The following is a 9254-nucleotide window of genomic DNA, read 5'->3' as shown; positions in this document are numbered from 1 at the left end:
GATTGTACTTTAAACTAAATTACTTTTATTTGCCTGTATTCTAAATTACATGCAATGCAAAGTAGAACTGTAATATGTACTTTCTCAGTCAGTGCTAAATGCAGTCCTCTTATGCAGCATCACTTTTCACATCAAAACAAAAGTAGAACTGTAATGTGGACTCAGTCAGTCACACTTATTTAACATGATCAAATAATTATTATAATATTTTTTACTTCACTTTGAAATATTATAGTGAAATATTTTGCAATGTTGTCGCATTTATCTTGTTGAAATCCTCCAACAGGCTCTTTTTTGTAAGTTGACTGGTTTGCACACCAATAATACAGTGCAATAATAGAATAGTAGAATAGATAGTAAAATTATGCAATAGAATGGCCAGAGTAAAATAGTGCTACAGTACAATCAACAGCGGGGTGTATTAGAAGGCTATGGTGAAGAGGTACGTTTCTAGCTTATTTCTGAAAATATTAAGAGATCTAGCTTCCCTAATGTCCATAGTGTGTTCCATAACTTTGGTGCATAGTTAGTTAGCAAAGGCTGCATCACTGATTTTCTTTAGACTGTGACTCGGAACCTTCAATAGTAGATGATCGCAATGTTTATACTTTGTATATAAGGAGGAGGACCTTGAAATCAATTCTAAATGTTACCGATGATTACTGATGTAAACAGGGGGATCCTGATGTAAACAAGATGAAAGTCTTTCTCTGGTTTGCATCCCCTTAACAATTGTATGTATAATTGTATGTATAACATCTGCCAAATTTTTTTATAGTTTTTGATTCGCAGCGGGATCCGGAAGCGCCACTGAACCGTGAGTCGAATCAGTGAATCGGTTCATTGCCGTGAGCGTGTATCGAATCGCTCACTCACTGAAATGATCCGTTGGGCACATCACTGACTGTTGCCTTTGACACACCTCTGATGTGGGAGATGAGGTCAAAGGACATGTCGTGACGCAGTTTGACAAGGGTGATAAATAGCTGATCTATGGGTGAGATTATGGTGCTCCTTGTCTTCTCTGTGTGCAAGAAAGAAAACAAGTGCTGAAGCACTGGCCAGGTAACACCTGTCATCATCTTGCATTTGGTGTCGTTGCTGTCCACAGATGAAGCGGTCAAGGAGCTTGACTCGACCTTGGTTCTCTGTTGGTCACCATCCTCCTTGGCTGCATCACTCTCCTTTTTTCACGCCGCTCATGGCGACTGATGTTTGTTGACGTAGATGGTGTAGACTGTGATGTTGAAGGGAATACAGGTATGTAGTCTGGGTGTGTTTGGTCATTGACCTTTGCTCCTGAATGAATGAATGAAAACGTTATTAACAGATTGCAGAATGGGTACAATACAGTACGGCTCAATACACACTCTTGGATCAAATAACAAACTCAGCAAGGCCAACGGCTTCTCTGTTACAGTGGGTGACAATATTGTCACAAGGAAAGATGAAATTACCTACCTGGGTTCCATCCTAGAGGCAAATCTTTCCTGTGACAAAATGGCAACCAATGTAATAAAAAAAAGTCAACCAACGAACAAGATTCTTGTACCGGATCTCCTCTCTGGTAAACAAGAATACCCTGAAGACTCTGGCAGGAGCACTCATTCAAGGGTATTACGACTATGCTTGCACCTCATGGTACCAAAGCACCTCAAAAGCGCTAAAAACTAAATTACAAACATCACAAAACAAACTGGTCAGACTACTGCTTGACCTTACTCCTAGAACCCACCTCACCCCTGCCCACTTTGACTACCTAGGATGGCTTAGAGTAGACGACAGAGTACAGCAACTTGCAATGGGCCTGGTCTACAAGATACTGTACACTACACCACTAAGATACCCATGTACATGTAGAAATACTTCCCAAAGGTCAGTGAATACCACGACCACAACACCAGAGGGAGTTCCACAAATCATGTTCAACCCAGATTCGGCTCAAACAAGGGACTAAACACGTTTCGCAATTATTAAAATGATAATACTTTTATTAATATTAATTAGGCTACTGCTGGCCATTCATCAAGCGAGACATTGCTGATTGTTTATGTATTTTATAAGACAAGACTACAGCAGCCGTGTATCTTGGATGTAATGATTGATTGATTGATTGATTGATTGATTGAAAAAAATTTACAGATTGCAGAATGGGTACAATACAGTACAGCTCAATAAACACAATTGTTAAAGGGATGCAGACCAGAGAAAGACTTTCGTCTTGTTTACATCAGGGTCCCCCATTTTCAATTCATCATAACATGACATACAGATACAGTACTGCTACATCTATACATTTATGACATACCAGATTTACAAATACAGTACTGTTTGTGATACAAAAAGAGTCTAAAAAAGAGAGTATATGATAACGTTAGCACACTGTCGATGGCTCATTGATTTAACTGTAGCTACTGTACAGTAGCAAGCCAAGTTACTATGGGGGACCCTGATGTAAACAAGACGAAAGTCTTTCTCTGGTCTGCATCCCCTTAACAATTGTGTATATTGAGCTGTACTGTATTGTACCCATTCTGCAATCTGTTAAATAAAGTTTTCATTCATTCGTTCATTCACTTACCGACGTTGCATGATTGCATCTCCAACTGTGATCCTCGAACCGCACGTTTTGCATACTGCGATTCGTTTTGTTTATCACCGCATAGTTTTTATAACGAAACGCAACAATCTTGGGTAGCATTTTACATTTCGCCGTTCGGAATGAGTGAACTCAGCTCTAACATTACTTCCTGACTATGCATCGCTCGTGCTATCGCGCAACGTGATTGGTTGTTTCAAAGTGCCCTACTGTAAAATATGCCATACTTTGTTTACTTGTTTATTGCACAATGTCGCTCTATTGGTTGGATTCTTATTATATATTATTACTATTGTATTATGCACATCGTTGCGGGCAATTTCATTTTATAAATAAAAAAATACCCGCTGGGATCCAAACCCCGGGCGTCGGCTTGAAAGGAATGGGCATTAAGCACTAGACCACGGTACTAGACAGAAAATATCCATTATATATCCCTTATATGAACCTCCACTAGCAATCGACAGGTTTTAACTGGTTAAAACAAAGTGGGTCTGGGAAATGAAGTGTGGATTCGCGCAAAATGAATTAATATATATACATTTACATACAGATCGTTATACAGTATACTGTGTAGGACGTTGTAGCGTCCGTCTAATGACTTTGCGCCTCCTGGCGGCATAAAATAGAACAGCAGCCTGGGTTCCTAATTCATTTCCGACGTGATATAACCGTGCTCACGTCGCGGCAAAGCGCCCAGGAAAACTAAACGCTTCATCTGTACAATGTAGGCTAGTATATTAGGACAAGTGCATGACTGTAAGGTTAGTTAGGGTTATTTGTTTTCGTTCTTATTAAAAAAAATTCATTTCAGATATTGATTGAAGAAGTGTGTCTTTAGGTTTTTAGATAACAGGTATTAGGGGTATATCCTGTATAAGACATTGGTATAAATGGTAATTTCGTTGGATATACACTGTATATTAATGCTTGTCTATCTTATCGTGTGTTGTCATGTTTGTTTATATGTGTGTTTAAAAAATAATAATAAAAAAAAAAAAAAAAAAGATAAAAAAATAAAAAAAGAAGTGTGTCTTTAGTTGACGGTTAGTTTAGGTTCGTGTTAACGTTAGATAATGTACAAAATAAACGTATTCCGCTGCTATAGACGTCGCTCTTTTATTTTGAACCCCCCCAGAAAGGAAGTCATTATATTTGCTTGAGTGTCCGGTTGCTGGTTAGCTCCGTTAGCGTGCAGGATATCAAGACCAGCCATTGGAATACTGTTTTCTAAATTGGGGAGGCTTTTAATCGTCAAGGTAAGAGGATTTTAAGTCATGGTATCCATAAACTTCAATTGGTTCGGATCCTTTGAATGAATGAGAATGTCAACAAACACGGCGACACGTTGAAATCACTGACTGCGCCCAGAGACGAGTGGTTAGGCAAAAAATAGTTCAGAGTATATTTGCTTAGAAAACGTAATTGTCGAATTCAATTATTTTTTATTTCTCCACGTGGTAAATACACAGGTCACAACATGTTTACAGGAACGTTTTGGAGTTGTATTTGGAGTGTATTTCGTGACTGTAGGGCACTGTAGGGAACGTCAGGCTCTAACTCTGCCCCACTTCCAGTGATGAAGCTAAGCTACGCTAACGGAGCGACTGTTCCCTAAGCCTAATGCATGCACAGAGACAAAAAAGGTATGTATCTTTTTGTCTAACTCCAGGGAAGATGTTAAATAAGCTAATTTCCCAAAATGTTGGAGTTTTCCTTTAACCCATAGCACCGCTACTCACCCCAGCCCTTCGTGACTGCGCTTCACGATACCATCCGTTACATATATATATATATATATATATTAGTGCTGTCAAACGATTAAAATATTTAACTCGATTAATCGCATGATTGTCCATAGTTAACTTGCGATTAATCGCAAATTAATCGCATTTTTATTTTACATTTTTTTTTATACCTTAAACAGATCTTTTTCAAGTTCCAAGTTTTAATACTCTTATCAACATGCGAGTCAACAAATGCTTGCTTTGTGCAGCCATTTAACACAAAAGGATGACCCTCATGCATTGCAAATTTGCATCAAATTCAAAACAGAGTGATGCACAAAATAACTTAAAAGAAAAGAATAATTTAAAACAATGAATAAAGTGTGCATGAAATAATAGGGGAAAGAAAACGTTAGGAACTTGTTACATTCACACACACAAGGGCTGATTAATCACACACCCCCCTCTCTCCCTCACACACACACTCTCCCAGCTCTTTTTCTCTTTTGCCCCTTCCTCATCTCTCTCACCCCCTCTCTCTCTATATCTCACACACACACACACACACACACACACACACACACACACACACACACACACACACACACACACACACACACACACACACACACACACACACACACACACACACACACACACACACACACACACACACACTTCAGAAACAAACATAGTATCAATGAGAGCATCAATAATACACCTGAGTGAAGTCTAGTAAAAAAAAAAAAATTTTTTTTTTTTTTTTTAGTTAATCTTGAGTTAAAAAAATTAGTGGCATTAATAGAATCGGGAGTTAACGCGATATTAACGCGATATATTTGACAGCCTTAATATATATATATATATATATATATATATATATATATATCTGTTACGAGTCAAGGTAGGAGTTGAGTTCCAATAGTAGAAGGTAATAAGGAGACGGAGATGTGGTTGCTCTTCTCAAGAAAACGTGTTCTACTTCTTTTATTATCAGAATCACTAGAGCAAGAAACTGTAACGATAACGAATAAGAAGCCAGGCTTCAACTGAGGGTATATAAGGATTTGAGAATTAAATAATAACAGCAAAGACAAGAGGTTCCATTTCTTGTCCGTGGCCGACTGCTCGCAGTAGTTCTGTTGAAGATCCGACAACAGACAGAGAAAGAAGGGATTACTATAAAGGCAAAACTACCAGCAAACCACACACAGTAATTAGTGACAACAAACCACAGGTGACAGTCAATCAGCGCTAATTACAGAGAACAGGGTGAAGTACTCCAGAATGGCGGTAGGGTTTCTACTCCTGGGAGAGGACAGAAACCCAGAACGTTACATATATCCACATCTCTCTGTACATAGTACATAATTACCTGCATATAATCCTTTTTACATATCTGTAGATACTATATCTATATCTGTACATATCCCTTACTTACTCTTACTAGTTACACTGCTGGCCAGTATGACTTACTACCATAGTGTCTTTATACCTGTATCACTGCACATATTAATACTACAACTCTGTACATACATCTGATTAGCACTATTACTCAGTAGTACTCATATATATATTTTATATCCAGTTTAATAACCTGTACATTGTATATTACTATTGCACTTTGTTGAGATCAGAGGTTCTGTGTAGGATTGTTAGTAACTGTCTAACTGTACATATGGCTGTTTACACTAGTAACTGTTTACCTGCATATATAACTGTCTCCACTAGTGACTGTCTAGTTGCATATATATCTGTTCCCACTAGAGGGCGCTCTAGGCGGAGCCACCCAGGTACACCACCTTGTGGCGAGTATAAAAGCAAAGGTATACTCCCACTTCGTTCTCTCCCCCCATGTCTCTCAGTGAGAGAAGAACTGTATGTTACTGCTGCTCTTTCCATGTGAATAAAAAGGAACAACGCCAGTTAAGGCTCAAGATAGAAACCATGCCTCTTGACCACATTATTGTCGCCCTATAGCCGAATTCTGTTAACAGGTTATGGGCCCAGATAACGCCGGGGCGAAAATAGTGGAGGTACTGTAGCAAGCTTAGCTGAAATATAGGCTAGGTTAGCGCCGGGAACACCGCGTGGCTAGACGCTAGGCCAACAAGAGCAAAAGCTAAGCATACCATTAACGAAGAGGATGGAAAACAAGAGAAGAGGCAAATGGCCGACATTGAATGGAAAAGCAGAGAACTATGAGCTCTGGGAAGAGCGCATGCTGTGCTGCATGCATGGGGCGGGGCTGAAGGAGACGATCCTGGCGGCCCCCACCGGAGAACTGACAGCGGAAGAGCAAGCCCTGGACGACCAGCGGAACGCAAGCGCGTACTGCGAGTTAGCACCGATGCTCGACGACACCAGCCTGGGGCTGATATTCCGCGACACTAAAGACAGAGGCAGAGAAAGCCTGGCGCTACTGAGAGAGCATTTCATCGGGCGAGGAAGACCCAGAGTCGTAGCCCTCTACATAGCACTAACGGGCCTGAGGAAGGGGACCACCGAAACCGTGACCAAATACGTCAACAGAGCGGAGAAAATCACGACGCCACTGAGGAGTGCCGGAGAAGCACCAAGCGATGGGCTAATGATGGCAATGATAATGAGAGGACTACCGGAGCTGTACAAACCGTTCACACTCCTGGTAACACACGGTTCAACGGACATTACGTTGGGACAGTTCAAGGCTAAGTTAAGGAACTTCGAGGCCTCAGAAGACACCCACCCAGCTGCCGCGGAGGAGGGGGAGAGGGTGCTAAAGGCCAAGAGAGACGCCAAGACAGAGAACCAGGACCACAACGGAACTGGCGTGTTGGCGATGCGGAGATAAAGGCCATCGGAGAAGCGAATGCACAAAGACTGTTTGGTGTAGCTTCTGCAAATCCACGGGGCACACAGACAGAACGTGCATGAAGAAACACAACCAGAGCGCGCGATATGCGCATGGACAAGATGGCGGCTACGGACGAGACGACGGCCATGAACGAGACGCAGGCCACGGACAAAATGGCGACTACAGACGAGACGGAGGCCACGGACGAAATGGCGGCTACGGACAAGATAACGGCTGTGGACGGGGTGACGACAGCGGACACGATGATGGCGACGATCGACGTGAGATGAATCGAGACGACGCCCGGAGAATCAATGGCGGCGACGATCGACGTGAGGCGAGTCGAGACGACGCCCGGAGAATAACGGGAAGACTGCGCTTTTGGAGCGCGGACGGCGGGCATCGCCGGACCGGCCAAGCTGCGGCGGGCCCAGAGAAGGGGACTGATCGTGGACACGGGCGTGTCGTCCCATGTCATCAACGAAAGGGGTCGGTTCAAGAACTTTGACGACACTTTCCACCCCGAGAGGCACTGCATGGAGCTGGCGGACGGTAGACGCATCTACGGATTGGCACAAGAGAGGGGAGACGCACAGGTATGCCTCACGGACAGCAAGGGGCGCCGGCGTACGGTGACGCTAAAGAACGCTCTATACGTACCATCGTTCCCACAAGGACTATTCTCTGTAATAGCTGCTACTGCAAGCGGCGCCAAGGTATTCTTCGATAAAGGTAAACATTTTCTTGTAGAACCTGACGGTACCCGGTTTGACATAAAGATGTACCAGAGAATATTTTATCTGAAAACGGAGAGTGTAATGACAATGATCAGTGTAATGATAATGATGATGTGTGTAGTGGGACGGCCAGTCACGATATTCAGACATGGCATGAGATTATGGGTCATTGTAATTACGAGGATTTACTGAAACTGCAAGTAGTATCAGAGGGCATGCACATTGAAGGGGAGAAGTGTAGACCTGACAACAATTTTGCAATGTGCAAAACGGGGAAGTTTACCCAACCGAGATACAGAAATCCCACAGACAGAGTAAGGGTACCACTTGCACTAGTTGACATGGACCTAGCAGGCCCAGTAAGCAACGAGTCCATAGGAGGTTTTAGATATGTACAGTCTTTTACAGACGTGTGTACAGGGGCTGTGTTTGTTTACTTTATCAAAGAAAAGAGTGACACACTCCAGGCCACAGAAAAATTCCTGGCAGACGTAGCCCCTTATGGTACAGTAAGATGTTTGAGGTCCGACCACGAAACCAAGTTCACAAACAGAGAGTTCCAATCACTGTTGAGAAGGTATAAGATAAGACACGAGACGTCACGTCCATATCCCACACACCAGAGCGGGGTGGCAAAGAGGGAATGGCACACCCTTTTCGAAATGGCTAGGTGTAAGCTAGCAGATAGTAACTTACCAAAGAGCCTGTGGCATTATGCGGTGCAAGAAGCCGCTTACACCAGAAACAGGTGCTTTAATAAGCACTCTGGCACCACCCCGTATACAGCGCTGACAGGAAAGAAGTGTAATCTAGCCAGAATGCACCGATTTTGATCAGTGTGTTATGCGTACCTGCAGGACAGGGGAAAACCCAAGTCCAAGGATGTAAAAGGATTTTTCGTAGGACACGACAGAGGGAGTCCTGCTTTCCTAGTTTATCACCCAGGTAACGGGAGAGTGCAGAAACACATGCTAGTCAAGTTTGTCACGAAGACAACCCGTGAGAGCGAGACACAGACAGAGGAGCCAGAGCTGGACTCCAGAGCAAGGTGTGTAGAAACAGAAACACATCACCCCAGTGTACTTAGTACAGTTGTGCAGACAGACAGTCAGCAACCCCCAGAGGGCGATGACGAGGAGCACCTGAGGGTGACGTCAAGTGCCCCAAGCAGTGGGAGGTATCCCCCAAGGGAACACAAACCTCCAGAATATCTGCCAGACTATGCCAGGAAAGGGAGTGACGAGGAGGACAATACACCTACCCCCGTTGAGTACTACTACAGGGTAGTCAGTGGGGTAAACCCGACCTTTAAGGAGGCCACATTGTCCCCCGAAGAGGGCAGACGTACAGTGGGA

The sequence above is a fragment of the Notolepis coatsorum genome, assembly GCF_963971535.1.
Source record: "Notolepis coatsorum genome assembly, chromosome: 2".
NCBI classification, from domain to species: Eukaryota; Metazoa; Chordata; class Actinopteri; order Aulopiformes; family Paralepididae; genus Notolepis; species Notolepis coatsorum.
This window is presented reverse-complemented; position numbering follows the sequence as displayed.